Source organism: Brachionichthys hirsutus, chromosome 2, assembly GCF_040956055.1.
Source record: "Brachionichthys hirsutus isolate HB-005 chromosome 2, CSIRO-AGI_Bhir_v1, whole genome shotgun sequence".
NCBI classification, from domain to species: Eukaryota; Metazoa; Chordata; class Actinopteri; order Lophiiformes; family Brachionichthyidae; genus Brachionichthys; species Brachionichthys hirsutus.
In genome coordinates this window covers 4827774-4842186 of record NC_090898.1, presented here as the reverse complement: position 1 = coordinate 4842186, position 14413 = coordinate 4827774, and positions in this window count along the sequence as shown.

Here is a 14413-nt window from a genome sequence, read left to right as displayed (position 1 = left end):
CGAGCTGTGCTCTGATGTGTGTGTGTCCTTTCATGGATTTGGGGGGGTGGTAATCATGTAAACAGATATCTCAAGAAAAACAGACAGAGGAAAGGAGACTTTGTAGAAGCAGACACATTTAAAAAAAAATGTTTTTTAGACCTGAAAATGTGAATATCCTGAACCGTAAAAAAATAAATAAAAACACACACACAATAGATTAAAGTAAAAACAAAAAAACAGGACAGACTGATGGAGACCAAGAAGAAAGGGGTTGGAAATAAAGTGATGTAGCTACTCTCTGGAGGAGGGGGAGCCAAATTAGAAATATGGCATGATCCCCCCCCCTCCTGGGACTGAGTCAATTAGCCTGCCTGGGGGAACTGCCAAGAGGCCGATGCTGGGGGGATGGTGTCAGAGACAGGAGAGGCCAAGAGCGTAGGCTAAATGCTTCCTGGAAGGGTGATTGGATGTGGAGGGATGCTGGCTCATAAAGACGAAGCTGAACGCCCTGCGATATGAAGGCTTGCTGAGATCTGCGCTTGTTGTCAAATATAAAGTTTAAACCAGACGGTGAAGCCTGCAGGAAAAGGCTGCAGGAATGACAATCCCATCACGCATAAACACATTTGCATGCTATTTTCACTTTAACCCGCCGGGTTAGTTCTTTGTCGAGATCTGTGTCTGCATGCTAAAAAACCTCTGAGTGCTATAGTATTTCTTATTTGTCCTTCATTCCCAATATTTCCACCCTTTCACACTGGAAACTGTCCATCAATGTACAATATATATATTATATATATTCCTCACCGCTCGGCTAGGCTTGGACCTGAAAGGTGAGTCTGGCCCATCTGGCCGACTGAAAGAACGGATGATGGATGATTAGTGGAGAAGCACCTGAAAGCAGCTGCACTGCAGAATGGAACATCAGCGGCAGAGGATGGAATGGCTGGCAAAATGCCGTTCTCTTACTCAGCACTTTATTCATAGACGATAAATCATGATCACACACACACACGTTAATTATTAAAATTATTATTAAAACAGCTCTGACAATAAATTCAAAGTCCTCGCTCTCTCTCTTGTTCTGATTTCTTTTTCTCGCCGTTTAATTCCCATCTGCAATTCTGAGCATCTGCGGAACTCTGGTACGCAGGATTACAGCTGGTGAGGGGACGGTGGAGAGGTGACATTGGACTTGGAGAGAAATCGCCGTGATTGGTTGTTGAGCCAAATGGTGAAATTAGTGCAAGAGACCAGAACAGATGAGAAGTGAAGAAAGCAGCCGAACAATGAACGTGAAGCGGGAACACGGTGACTAAAAGGAAGTCTAACGTATGAACAGAGTCGTCCGGTTTCCCGTTGGATAGATGCAGCCAGCTTTTGCCATCATTTCATTCACGATGTGCTCGCTGTTGGTCAGCAGCGGTATCAGATCGGATACATTGGCCCTCATTCTATTGCATTGATTTAGTGTCTGGGTCTTAAATGAAAGTAGTGCAATAAGAAAGAGAAAGGAACGTTGCACCGCCATCAGTCCGGTGGCAGCGGCCCTCTTGGCTGCGTGGCCCATCCAGAGATCTCATCATTAGAGCCGGTCCCATTCCAAGAGCCCTGACAGAGATGCAGGAGTGTGTGTGTGTGTGCGTGCGGTATCCCCTGGTAGCGGGGGGTGACATGAGTGACAGCTTAAAGGGGATGGAGGGAAGGTTTTGCTGCATGCCCTCACTGGCGTGTCACAAGGCAGGCCTTGCTTATCTGACAAGCACACTGCAGAACAGCAAAATCCCCTGCATAAGCCCCTGAAGCACTCCTCTGGGATGGTGTGTGTGCGCGCGTGTGCGTGCGTGTGCGTGCATGTGTGTGCGTGCGTACGTACGTGTTCCTACGTCAGAGATGGTGAGAAACTCGTTATTTTGCTATCTTTCTGTTTAAAGTTAATTCCACCTTCAACACTGCATGACCGCTCACGTTGATAACACAGGACAGGCTTGACACCCAAGCTCTCGCTCTCTCTCTCTCACACACACACACACACACACACACACTAACAGAGAGCAATTACAGGTCAGCCCAGAAAAAAAGAGGCTGTTCTGCTACAATGCCAAAGATACCTGAGCATTCAAAGAAGATTGATGACATTAGATGGACAGGAAGTGTGTGTGTGTGAAATACTGCATCCTTAACCTGCTTCCTTTTAACCTGAACTGAACCTGAGTCTTTGGTTTGAGTTCATGCATATCTGCTGTTCATGGGTTATTTAGGGAGGAAAGGCAACGCCCCTCCCACTGAACACCTTTCAAACCACCTCAGGGATTAAAAACAGGAGAACAGATAACAGGTAAAAGTGGTCTGACGTTCGGGAATCGGATCCTCACAGAGAGCGGTTCACCAATAGTGAACGGAGGCTGGCTTCTTTGTGCCGACCCTTACTTCAGGCCGGCTTCAGTGAAAGCAATAGTCCGTTATCTGATGCCGAGGGACACATCACCATCAACAGTCTCCAACAGTCTGTCCGCCTCTACTCATCGCCATGTTTTTGCTCTGATGGATCAGCAGCTAGATGGAGCTTTATCCGAGCAGCATCGCCGTCAGGGAGAATCTAAACGACAGTAATACCTGTTAAAGTCCAACTACAGAAATACCACAGCGAGATTGTACTGTACGTATTGTGCTGCGTGGGTCTCATGCACTGCAACACACACACCCATCAAGTCCAAATATTATGTCTTCTCTTAATTGGAAGCCTAAAAACACAACAAACAAATGCATAAATAAATAAATATTGTTGAAACTGATGAAAGTTTGATGCCAACAGCCTTTTGCCCTTTATCTGAATGAGGGAATAACCTCCGCTCCTGCCTGTCCCCTCTGGCTATACGGGTAAAAGTCAATATTTCAAGAGAGCAGAGACACTCATTAAATATTTCAAACAAACTCTCTCCCTCTCTCTCACTCACACACACACAACCCCAACTTTCTTTATTCCATACAAACACACAAGCCAGACCAGATTAACACGAACACACGAACAGCCGTTACTCGAGGGCTACAGAAGACACGTTTCTTATCGTGCCATACTTATGTTCTGTTTAACACGTATTCCACCCACTTTCTGCTGATGTGTGAGGAAAGGGTTAAGAGGAAGGTTAATGGGTTTTTCCACCACGGAAGGGTTGAGATGGAGGTTAATGGGGGTTTCAAGGCGTGGCCGTGGATCAGACTACATCTTCGCGGTGAAGCCACCTCAGTGGTCGATTTATCACAAAGCAGTAAAACGGGCCCACCTTGAACCCACAGGAGCTGTGAGGTTAAATAAATGTCCACTTTGCTGCTCTCTGGTGTGAAACGATTGCAAGGAAAAGTGAATGTGACAAGGCAGTAGAAGTTATTATCCTGTATGCCTGGTGTAATGTCAGCATATCCTCCCCCAACAAAATGAAATATTTTACATCTTCTTCCGCAGCCTTGCGTTTGGAATTCAGAGGAAGAGATTGCGTTGGAGCAGGAGCCTCACTAGCCACCAAGAGAACATCACACTCATTATTGTTTCCTGATTTTCTAAGCCTCACAGAATATCCTGTACTATGCCTATGCACACAACAGTCTCTTCTTTCGTCATGGGAAAAAAAGTATATTCTTCGTTCCGGTGTTACTGGCCGTTGAAAAGATGCAGATTTCAATGTCAGGGTTGGCAGTGAATGTTTGGGTTAGAAAGAACATATTTAGGCGTTAATGGCACTCAAAGAGTTAACAGCAGTTTCCCACCACTTGTGCAGTCGCAGAATATGGTGTGCTATGATAGTTATTGCTTTTTGCAGCTTTGAGCACCAGCATTATGATGAAGATCAGGTTGCAGTGGGCTCATTTCTTACTCAACACCACTGTACACCATTTCGGGAATTTCCAAATTGCCAGTTGCAGAGCAAATAAATGCTGACTCTAGTGACATCACCTAAGGCGCAATAGGCTTTATTCTAATTTTCTTGATCATGGCATCCTTAATTTTTTCATTTAACCCCCCCACCCCCCCCCCAAAAAAAAGAAATCTGTGAACAGACTGATTTTAACAAACAAAAGCCTGTTCAATTGACTCTCCTCTGCTGTCATGGAGCATCCCATGAGACCATGTAAGCATGTGTGGTCGACCCCTTTAGAATGAACACACAACAACTGTCATGTAACACTTTGTTGGAGTGTCTGCTTCATCGAGAATATGGCTCACTGCGAAGGTAAATTAAGGGTTAATAGCAGGCCCAATGGTATGGTAATAGATGGGTTAAAGTGGCTTTGGGCTGGCGAGGTGGGATTACAAACCTGAATAGTCTAGATGACAGACAAAATGCACACCTGTGAGCCTTAAAGCGTGAACAGCCAGTCACACACACAACAAACCTCATGACGATCGATGGCCATATAGACAAAGACGCCAATGCAACAAAAGAGCATATACTGAAAGCTCCATCAAGCCTGATGAATTCTCGATTAGAGGATGAAGAAGACAAAAGACAGGAGTGAGAGAAGAGAGGAGAGAGAGAGCGAGGCCTGGGATCAGCTTTGGTCATTAGTTGTTGGATTTCTGCAGAAACCGCCAGAAAAGGCTAAAGTAAATGAGATTAGAGAACAACAGTAACCGAGTGTGGCAGGATAGAGCATGGAGGGAGGAATGAGGCACACAACGCCGGCAGGTGCGAGACTATCAAGAGGAGCACGAAACCTTTTCAAACTATAGCATTTTGTAGATCTTATAATGTTATCAATATGAAAACTTGGACAGTCATAATAAGTCCTGCAAAATCCCCGACTTCCACCAATGGCCCATCAGGAAATGAAACATCTGCGACAGCCGCTCAGCCACATGCACACAAACGCTGCTCTGATGAATCACCCGCTGACCAAACCTCCGGAACAATCCCAGGAAATATCCTACGTGCACATAATTCCCCTCAAAAGGTCTGCAGCCGTTCTGTCCAGCCAGGGTCCTGTGTCAGACAGGAGAATATGAAACACACATGCAGCAGAACTCTCACACATTCAGGACTGCATGATAAAAACTGCACAAGGCATTCCCAAGCTTTGCTGAGAGGAAAACAATTTCCTTCATCACCTACCTAAATAAACTGTGATGTCCCTACAAATGCAGACAGACTCCGGAATCAGTGAGAAATATGTCAGGAAAAACAGAAGCTCACCTTCATCACAAGTTTCCTCCGCCTGCGTCCCGGTCCTCTGCTCAGCCCCTCCTGGTCACGTCCACCTTGGCAGGTGCCATCGTGGTGAAATAGTCCACAGGATTGGGCAGTGGAGGCTCTCCTCTAAAGCGCTCGGTCTTCTCTCTCCCCCTCTCGTCTTCTCCTTCTCTGAGTTTTGTATCACCTCAAAATGAATGTGTGTGTGTGTGTGTATGTGTGTGTGCACACAATTCCAAAGGTCCTGGAATTCCCGAGTCCTGCGCTAAAGAGCAGGCATGACTGAGCGCCCTCTCTCTCTCTCCACCCTTTTTCTTTTTACTTCTGTTCCTGGCCAGGCAGGGACGAAGGGACGGCAGTGAGGGGGTGGGACAGAAGACAGAGGCTGCTTTTCAGTCAACTACTCCTATGTCTTCTCTCCCCTCTCTCATCCTCACTTTCCTGTTTCTCCTTTTTCCTAACTTTTACGCTCTCTTTCAGCATGTTCTCTGTGACAGATACTTATTGTTTAGCTAAGCATGAAACCAATGCTTTTATTCTCTCTCTCTCTCACACACACACTTCTTTCTTTCAATGCCACTCCCTCTGCCACAGTCCAGAGGTAAAGTCCGTCCCTGACTGAGTCACCCTGCCAGTCTTCATCTTCCTTTATCATCAGGGATTTAGCGCTGTGTGTGTCTTAAGGTTTCTTATTGATCCAACATTTATTGGCTGATCCGGTGGAGACAAACCTACATTTATTCATTATTTACACCTGTGTAAAAGAGGAGTTTACCTGTTTTTGTTTGATTTTTTTCTTTACATCTGTGCAATTACTCTGTCGAAAAACACGTGATGTGAGAGTGAACATTAGGTGCATTTATAGGGACACATTTAATTGGATTAAAAGCCTGATTGGAATAAAATTGCTTAATGTACACACCCAAATCGGGTTAGTCTGACCCAATCAAGCTCAATCCGATTTTTAATTGCAATCAGAACTGACACGGAAAAGATGGGCGATTTAGGATTTTTGAGGGAAGATTGAAGGTTCCTGTCTAGATCAGGGCTGTGGATGAGGGGGAGCCCCTTTCTCCCTGCAGGCAATGAGCTTCTATGAGTTTAAAAATGTTGTGGAGGTGGAAGTTATAATCCTCAGAAGCAGTTTTTAAATCAATTAGCTGCCGTTACAAGACACAAGAAAAGAAAGACAAGAAAAAGCTAACCTCAACACTATCCAAGATTGCCAAATGTGAACAGTCTCGATCCAAATTCTGAATAAATGAAAATATATGCATCTTTTAGTTGTTCCTTGAGTTAAGAGTGAAATATTTTGCTCATGGTCATTAAAACAGCAGGTATTTCTTGCACACCTGTGAAGGATAACAACCTCTACTCTCCTCCTCGCTAAATTCAAAGGGCGTCATTTTTAAGACATTTGAACCAGATGTAAATTGTGAGGTGGGAAATTTGACATTACGGATTATGTCTGTGGTTAGTCTAGGCTGAAAAGCTGCCATTTATTATAAAGCGGCTATTTTTGTTACAGCTCCTTTAAATAATGCTTGGAATATCACACATGGAAAGGTCCTCAATGTGGCAGTCACACAATCAAGTGGCATTTGTGCATCCTTGTATTGGACTAGACCTGCTGTAGCAAGGTCTAGTACAGGTCAATTGTTTCTCACCAAGTCGCATTGTGAGATGACAGAGTTTGGACCATTAAGTTCCACCAGCTCGTGCAGCCCCTCTGTTCCATTTAGTTCCCCCGATATATACATCTATACCGCCAAATATTAACCTACACTTTTACCTACAACAGAGGAACTTAAATGAAAGTTAAGACACTTTAGCGTGATCCTTTTTTCCCCTACTTCTTCTGTTTTCCACTCCCTGAAGCGTTCTTAGCTCTTAGCCAGCGGTGTGAACTTGTCCAAGTTCACGCAAGTTAAACCTTAGCAGAACATTACTGTAGATTAATATCACTCCCACAGGCGGATGTTCTGATTCCGTTGGAAATAATTGATTACATGAGAAAAAAAAAAAAAAATTGAAACTTCAAAGCGCTTTGTGACAAAGCCTTAAGGGAAAAGAATCCCCTTCTGAATCTTGTGATTAAGTTTTTATGAGAGCTGAACAGGAAGTTGAGAATGTGAATATTTACAATTGTTGTATAAAACATTGGATATCATAACTGACAATGTTACAGCACTATTTCACGTAAGCCTAATTAGCTTCAGTGAGCTAACCTTGAGCAGACACCATTGAAGCAGTGTTAGTGTTTACCACATATCGCATACGTGCCTGTTAATGATTGACTTCAGCAACAGCCACAGTCCCAAGCGACAGAGACACACATTCAGAGCCAGGGGGAACACCTGTGGTGACGCACTGACATGATCGAGCTCCCCTCTCACACAGGTGGACATGCCGCCCCCCCCCGCACACACTCTCAAACCACCTGCTGACGGAGTGTTAATGTTAACGCTCTCACACACACAACATACCGGACACCGTCTGGCTGGCAACATACAGACAGCTAACCTGAGATGACAGAGAAGCAGCCAATCAAAACCTCAACACATCAACACACACACACATATTGAGTGAGTAGAACACAGAGGAAAACAAAGTGCCATGGACTGGTAAAAGATGACTTAAGAGATTGAGGTGGAAAAAAAACTTCTGACGTGGTGACATCAACAGCTCTGTGAGCCAATGACGGTGGTCTGTCTTTGATGCGAGTGCTTTTCATCCAGCTGTGCTGATGGTTCATCCAGACTTCTTCTAGCCTGGAGATTATAATGTTATACATTTGTTGAAGCTGTGGCCTCAATATTTGCTTCGGTCCTTCATGTTTACGTTTTGTTTTTCCACGTTCTTTTCTTGTAATCCAGGGTTCTTGGTCTCTATGTGCCAAAGCGGTCTTGAAGGCTTCATTGCCTTGTTTCCTAGCTTGTCGCCACATATCATGCAGAACCTCTTGATAAAGTCACCTGTTGATAAATCCGTGTTTACAGTATGACTTTTGGTTTGTCTGTTAAAAGAAGCTTTCTTTTCTTGGAGATTTTTGGCTCCTCTTCTTGCTCAGTTGGCCTTTTCCCCTTCACAAAGATTCTCTCCAAATACTTTAGTTTATGGGCCTTTTTGTTGGGAACAGATCACGTGACACAGACAAGCGTCTTGACATGTGAAGATTCATAAGGCGATTGCTACGCAATTTTTCAAAATAAAACACCTGTCAGACTCGGATTATCAATGCAATGGAAATTATAGAAATGTTTTATTCTTTCTACGCGGCCCGGTAACAAATGCCTCAAATGCTACTGGTACCCCGCGGCCTGACGGTCGGGTACCCCTGCTTTACGGGACCATACTGTTTCCATCTCATGCAGCAAGGTGGTGGAGAATAAACTGTAAACGAATCCCTTCTTTCTCTTTCTTTCCATTCCACATATGGATTTGGCTGCTACATGAATAAGGCCTTTCAAATAAAACTGATATCTGACACGGGACACAGTCTGATCAGCCTTTAAAATCTCACAAACGAAACAAATGTTTGTCAAACTGTGCTGACGTAACATGAGCACCTTCACAACTAATCTGACATGTTTTCCATTGATATGACAGAAACACACACACACACACTCAGACATGCATGAACACAGGTTTGCACAGCTATCCTTTTTTTGGACAATGCATTGAACTCCATTCATTATAGACACAAATTAAAACCCTAACCATGATCAATACTGGCCCCATACAACAGATATAATCACGTATCATCCCCATCTTTAAATCCAAAACTTGAGCATTGGCACAAGATTTGAAAATAATTTGGCATTGCACTTTATTGGACTACAACAATTCTCAATGAATGCGGGGCCTCACTTGATCACTGGAGAAGCAGCTGTTCAACAGAAAATAACCGAAGAGAAGGCACAGTGGTTAGCACTATGTCCTCACAGCCAGAAGGTACTGGGTTCAAATCCTAGCTGTGCGGCGTTTGCATGTTTCCATGAGAGTTTTCTCCAGATCTGCAATTTAGGTGAATTGATTCCTGTGAGTACTGTACTCAAACAATTTTGATGCCATGCATTTTGATTTTTTGGGGCTTATATTTTATTTACCAATATTGATTTGCTTTCACCGTCAAACAGACACACACACACACTCGGAAACACACACACGCACTCACACAGACTCGCGCTTGTTGACTCTTCTGCCACCGCTAACCTTTCAAAGAGTCCTGCGGTTTGTGCTTTCAATTCCTTTGTGCTTCAACCTTTTCTATCTCCTCCAAGTCCTTTCCCTCCTCTTTAACCCTCACATTTCCTTCCGTGCCAAGTTGTTCTTTTCTCCATTCTCACATTCGTATTTGCCAATTTTTACATTTCATCTGCAGGTGTGATCCCACTCTTTCATCTACCCCCCCCCCCAAACTTTGCTCCTGCATGTCTCTTCATCCAAACCTATCCTTTGTTTGCTGCTTCTTCAAGGCCGCTTTTAATGAAGTCAGTCTCCTCCCAAGTCTCAACAGGCTACTGTCAATGCTGATGACTGGACTCACACATACACAAAACACACACAGACACTCATGAATGTGTGAACACACAAACCGACAGACTCACCGAAAGTGCACGTAGCTCGCTAGAAGATTTCAGCCTCTCACCTTTTTCTATCAGCTTAGCTTTAACACTTCCACAGACACATTTGCCTGATCCCATCCTCCACCTTTCAAACCTGTATTTACTGATTTAGGTTGACTGAATATATAATAGAAAGGAGATTTCATGAAAATGGAAACTCCACTGTTTATTGTAACAGTAAAATTTGGGTTCTATAACACAGCAATTGCAGAACATTAATACATTGTAAGAAACAAAATTCACAAATCTTGAAGATGCTAACACAGTCAGCAGGGGAGGTGATTTGCTCAAGGCAGTAGAGAACAGTTCAAAGTTAACATGCAAATGAAGTGTAGTTTTAAGTCATGTGTAAATACTTTCTAACGACACTATCAAGAGGGCCGATGTGGTTTTCTATAAGTGCATAGCAATTCTGAGAAAAAAAACTTTACTGTCGTTCGGGATTTTCCGATTATCTTGTAAATGCCTTGACTACAATGATCATGCTTTAGTTTTGGCTCGACCGGCAATCATTAGTTTTAAAACAGGAAATCCCCTGTTTTAACCCCGTTCAAAACAGATGCTTTGATGACTGATAAAACCATCAGTGTCTCTATTTGACTCCGACAAATAACAACTACAATCAAATGTTTGCTGCCAGCGGGCTTTGACAATTGAGCTCAGAGCTTTTTATTGCTCTAACTAATTGGACAAATCCTGTTGTTTTTTTTATAGCTGGACAGTTTGGGTTGATTTGGGTCATAGACCTTCCGATTACATTTGGGACACATGTCTTTTCAAAATACCACAAAACTCCATTGGTGTCTGCTTCGGCATGATGCCGGTGTCGCAGGCTGGTGCTGAAGGGGGGTATGGGTGCATGTAGATGGTAGGTTTACAAGTTCAGGGTTGAAGCAGTTAATGCTTCTGGTCTGGGTTAGGGTGACACCTTACTTGGAGATCAGTTCACCACAAGGCTGAGAGCAGGCCCCATAAATAAACCCTTACTTCCCAGGGGCAAATACAGCAATGCTTGATTGATCAGTTTACTGAATGAACTCTGCTGCTTTTGGATAATGCAGTGGTGTTCTCAGGAGGACTGTCCACCTGAACCCTCTGGAGATGCTCAAAGCCCTTGGTCATCAAGTCTTGAGGGTCACCCTGACAAACGCAAAATGTTCCTGGGACACAGCGAGAGCCGAAGCCCCTGACTGATGATCTATGAAAGACTTCTAAGAATTGCTACTGCACTGAACCTGCACTAAGTTTTGAAAGGTACTAGAAGGGATTGGAGTTGATATCCACCCTCTATCCAGTGGACTAAATAGTGTGACGCAGCATTTTAACAGCTGAAGTCAATCCGTTTCATTCTGCCACACAAACTTCCGTGTGTTTTCACAGATGTGAGCATCTGGCCGGTTAAAGTCCTAGTCTGCCAATATTACACTTGTGGCAGACAATAAGCCTCTTGTCCATTTACAAACACAAAGCTCAGCTGTAGAACAAAACTGGGTGGGTCTGCTTGACAGTTTTCATTACATAATGTATCTGGGCCCAAAAGTGTCTATATTAGTGGCAAAGAAAAAAACCCCATCGCATTAATATCTTTAAAATAATATATATATACCGTATTTTCACACCCATAGGACGCACCCAAAAGTCTTAGATTTTTTTCAAAATGTGCCGCGCGTCCATTGGTCCGCGCGGCCTATTTGTTGTTGTAAGGCGGACACAGTCAGGCGCCTCGCGGAGTGATATGCCGATGCGCTTCACCATGTTCCGTGTTGACGGAAGTGGCTGCCGGGGCTGCCGGTCCCGCAGCAGAACACGGGAATAGAGCAGCGGAGAGAGAATCCAGCATTAATGAATCCATGGAGGAAGAGGAGGAAGCGGAGGAAGCAAGAAGAAGACCTGCGGCAACTTGGCTCCTTCGATCAGCGACTCCGTGCGGGCCGATCTCACCGATACTGTCTACACCGGAGTGAAGCAAGCTAACGCGCTAACGGGCTAACTAGCAAGCTAGCTTAACATCGTCATCCCCGGTGGATTAACCAAAGAACTCCAACCGCGCAACGTTAAACTGCGAGCTGCGTGGGAGCGCTGGACGACAGAAGGAGACCACAGTTTCACTCAGAGTGGAAGGCAGCGCAGCGCCACAGTTTGAATGGATTGTAGCTGCTTCGGCTAACTGTCTGCTAGCATTGTTGTTCGCATCATTTCCGAGGCACCGACGCCGCCGCACGAAAAGAGACTGACAATGAAGAAAGGGAGCCCGGCATGTTTGACGGAGATCTAGCGCAGCTGTTCACTACAGAAACAGAGGATGAGGACTTTGATCGGTTTGATTAATGACTCTGTTTTGCTCCGGCTCTATTTTTGAAAACGCGCACTAGTATGCTTGTTTGATTGATGACGATTAAAGATGTGAGTACCAAACTCAGTTTTGCTCCTGCTTTATTTTGCGCACCTATCATGCCGGCGCCTTTTGATCCGCGCGCCCTTTGTATGTTTGAAATACCGAAAAATCAGCTGTTAATGAGGCTGCGGCGAATCAGCAGGTGCGTCATAAGGTCGTGAAAATACGGTATTACTATTTTTTTTTAATGGAAGTTGCAAAACTAAAGTCAGTAATTGTTAAGCGTATTTAATAGCATGTAGCAAATTCATGTTAATTAGCATATTCAGTGATGTCATGCTGCTGCAGGATGGCAAATGCTACAGTAATTATGATACATACAATAGTATGAGATAGGATATGAACAAATCTTCATAGGGCTGGACCATGCATTGTTTATTATTTGTTCGACAAGTTCGTCCTTTTATTTTTTCTTTCTACTCATCCTCCCAAAGCAGCACTCCTGCTCACATAAATATTTCACATCCAGACCCGTTACTTTAGACTTCAAAGTTTTCCTGTGTATTGCTCCCTCGTGCACACATGCATGCACATGCAATGAATACAAAAACACATAGCAATATTTACCCTAGCCCACGATTTTTTTTTAATACTTTTCACACATGTGGAATAGTGCATGCATGCACGCACGAGTACATGTATGCACATGTGCACCAATATACACACCGATGTGCACTGCAGGCCCAGTACTGACCAGGGAGAGGTTCAGACCACATGCCTCATTAATGATTTATACCATGGCAATGGGAAGCGTTGTTAGCTCTCCGAAACACTCCTGTAGCTTCCTGCTTGACAAAAACACAATACTCCAGAAACTGTAAGTATGCAAGTGTTAAATGAGACCTTAAATATGACAAATGAAGCATCCTTTACAGAAACATTATCCTATGTCAATTTAACTGCATGGATAAAATAGAAAACGTCTCATTCCGATCAAACGAAATTGCACAAAAATGTGATTTGGGTATTAGGGTTTCTGAAGTGACGTGTGTATATATATATACAAAAGTAAGAATCACTGGGCAGATTAGTTTTAGGCCTCAGGAGAAAATTGTCAATTTGCACAGGCGGTCAAGCAGTCAACAGTCTCCTCTACACTAAAAAAAACCCACAGATAGTCAGATACTAGAAAATTGCTTCAAATTCAAAACCACTTTTAGGTTTATATTTTAGGGTAAATATTGGTGAAAATATTTCTTCATATATACAATATATATAAACCTAAAGGAAAGCGGAGAAAACACATCAACTAACAACTAAGGGGAAAAAGACAGGTCACTGTACACAGAGGGCAATGCAGGGTGTGTGTCAGTGATATTCAATTAAAATTGCATGAGGTTCTGTAAGTCAACCCTCCTCCCTGGCTGAGGTCTTAACAGTGCTTTAAGCCAGACTGATGCAATTTATTATTTATTTCAAATTTATATTAAAGAGCCTGATAAATTGAAAGGCTTTATGTTATAATAACAGCAATATGTTATCCATATATTTTTACAATTATATAATTGCATGTGCGATGTTTGTAACTTAAATAAATAAAAAATACAATTATTAAACAGCATTTTAAGGAGCAGTTGCATTTATTATACATTACATTTAGTTACATTACGGTTATGAGAAAATGAGTTTGACACCCCTAGCTGTTTTTATTCATTTCAGTGTGTGTCTGCGTGCATGCGAGTGTGTGTGCATTTAAATGAAGCAGGTGCAGTTGCGGTGTGTGATCGTCTCCTGCCGCCTTCTGTCAGAGCCTTTGTAGACAGCTAGAATAAACCAGAACTCACTGGTGTGTTACTCTCATCAAAGCCTTCCAACTGAACCTCAAACCATTTTACTGCTCTGGAGAGCAGACTGCTGGATTTGAGTGGAAAACCACCTGACATTCCTGAGTGTGTGTGTGCGCACACACAACCCTCAGCATGAGTGACAGGTGCCAACTGAAAGCGTTCGTATCCATAGCCAGAAAGTGTGTGTCAGAGTTGTCTTGCAGTCTGTGAAATAGGTTGGTTGGGATCGCCCTCTCTGGTCAGCCAAGTACCAGAACCAAGAGGCAGTGATCTACAACACAGGACTCTACAATGAGCAAATGCAGAAGAGTGCAGTCACCAAAGAACCACAGCAAAGTTCCATGAACTGAGGAGCCCCTAGGAACTATGAACAGGTAACAAATGAATCTAATGAAGTTAAGCAGGAGTCAGGTTCCTGTGGTGGAAAAGGGTTGG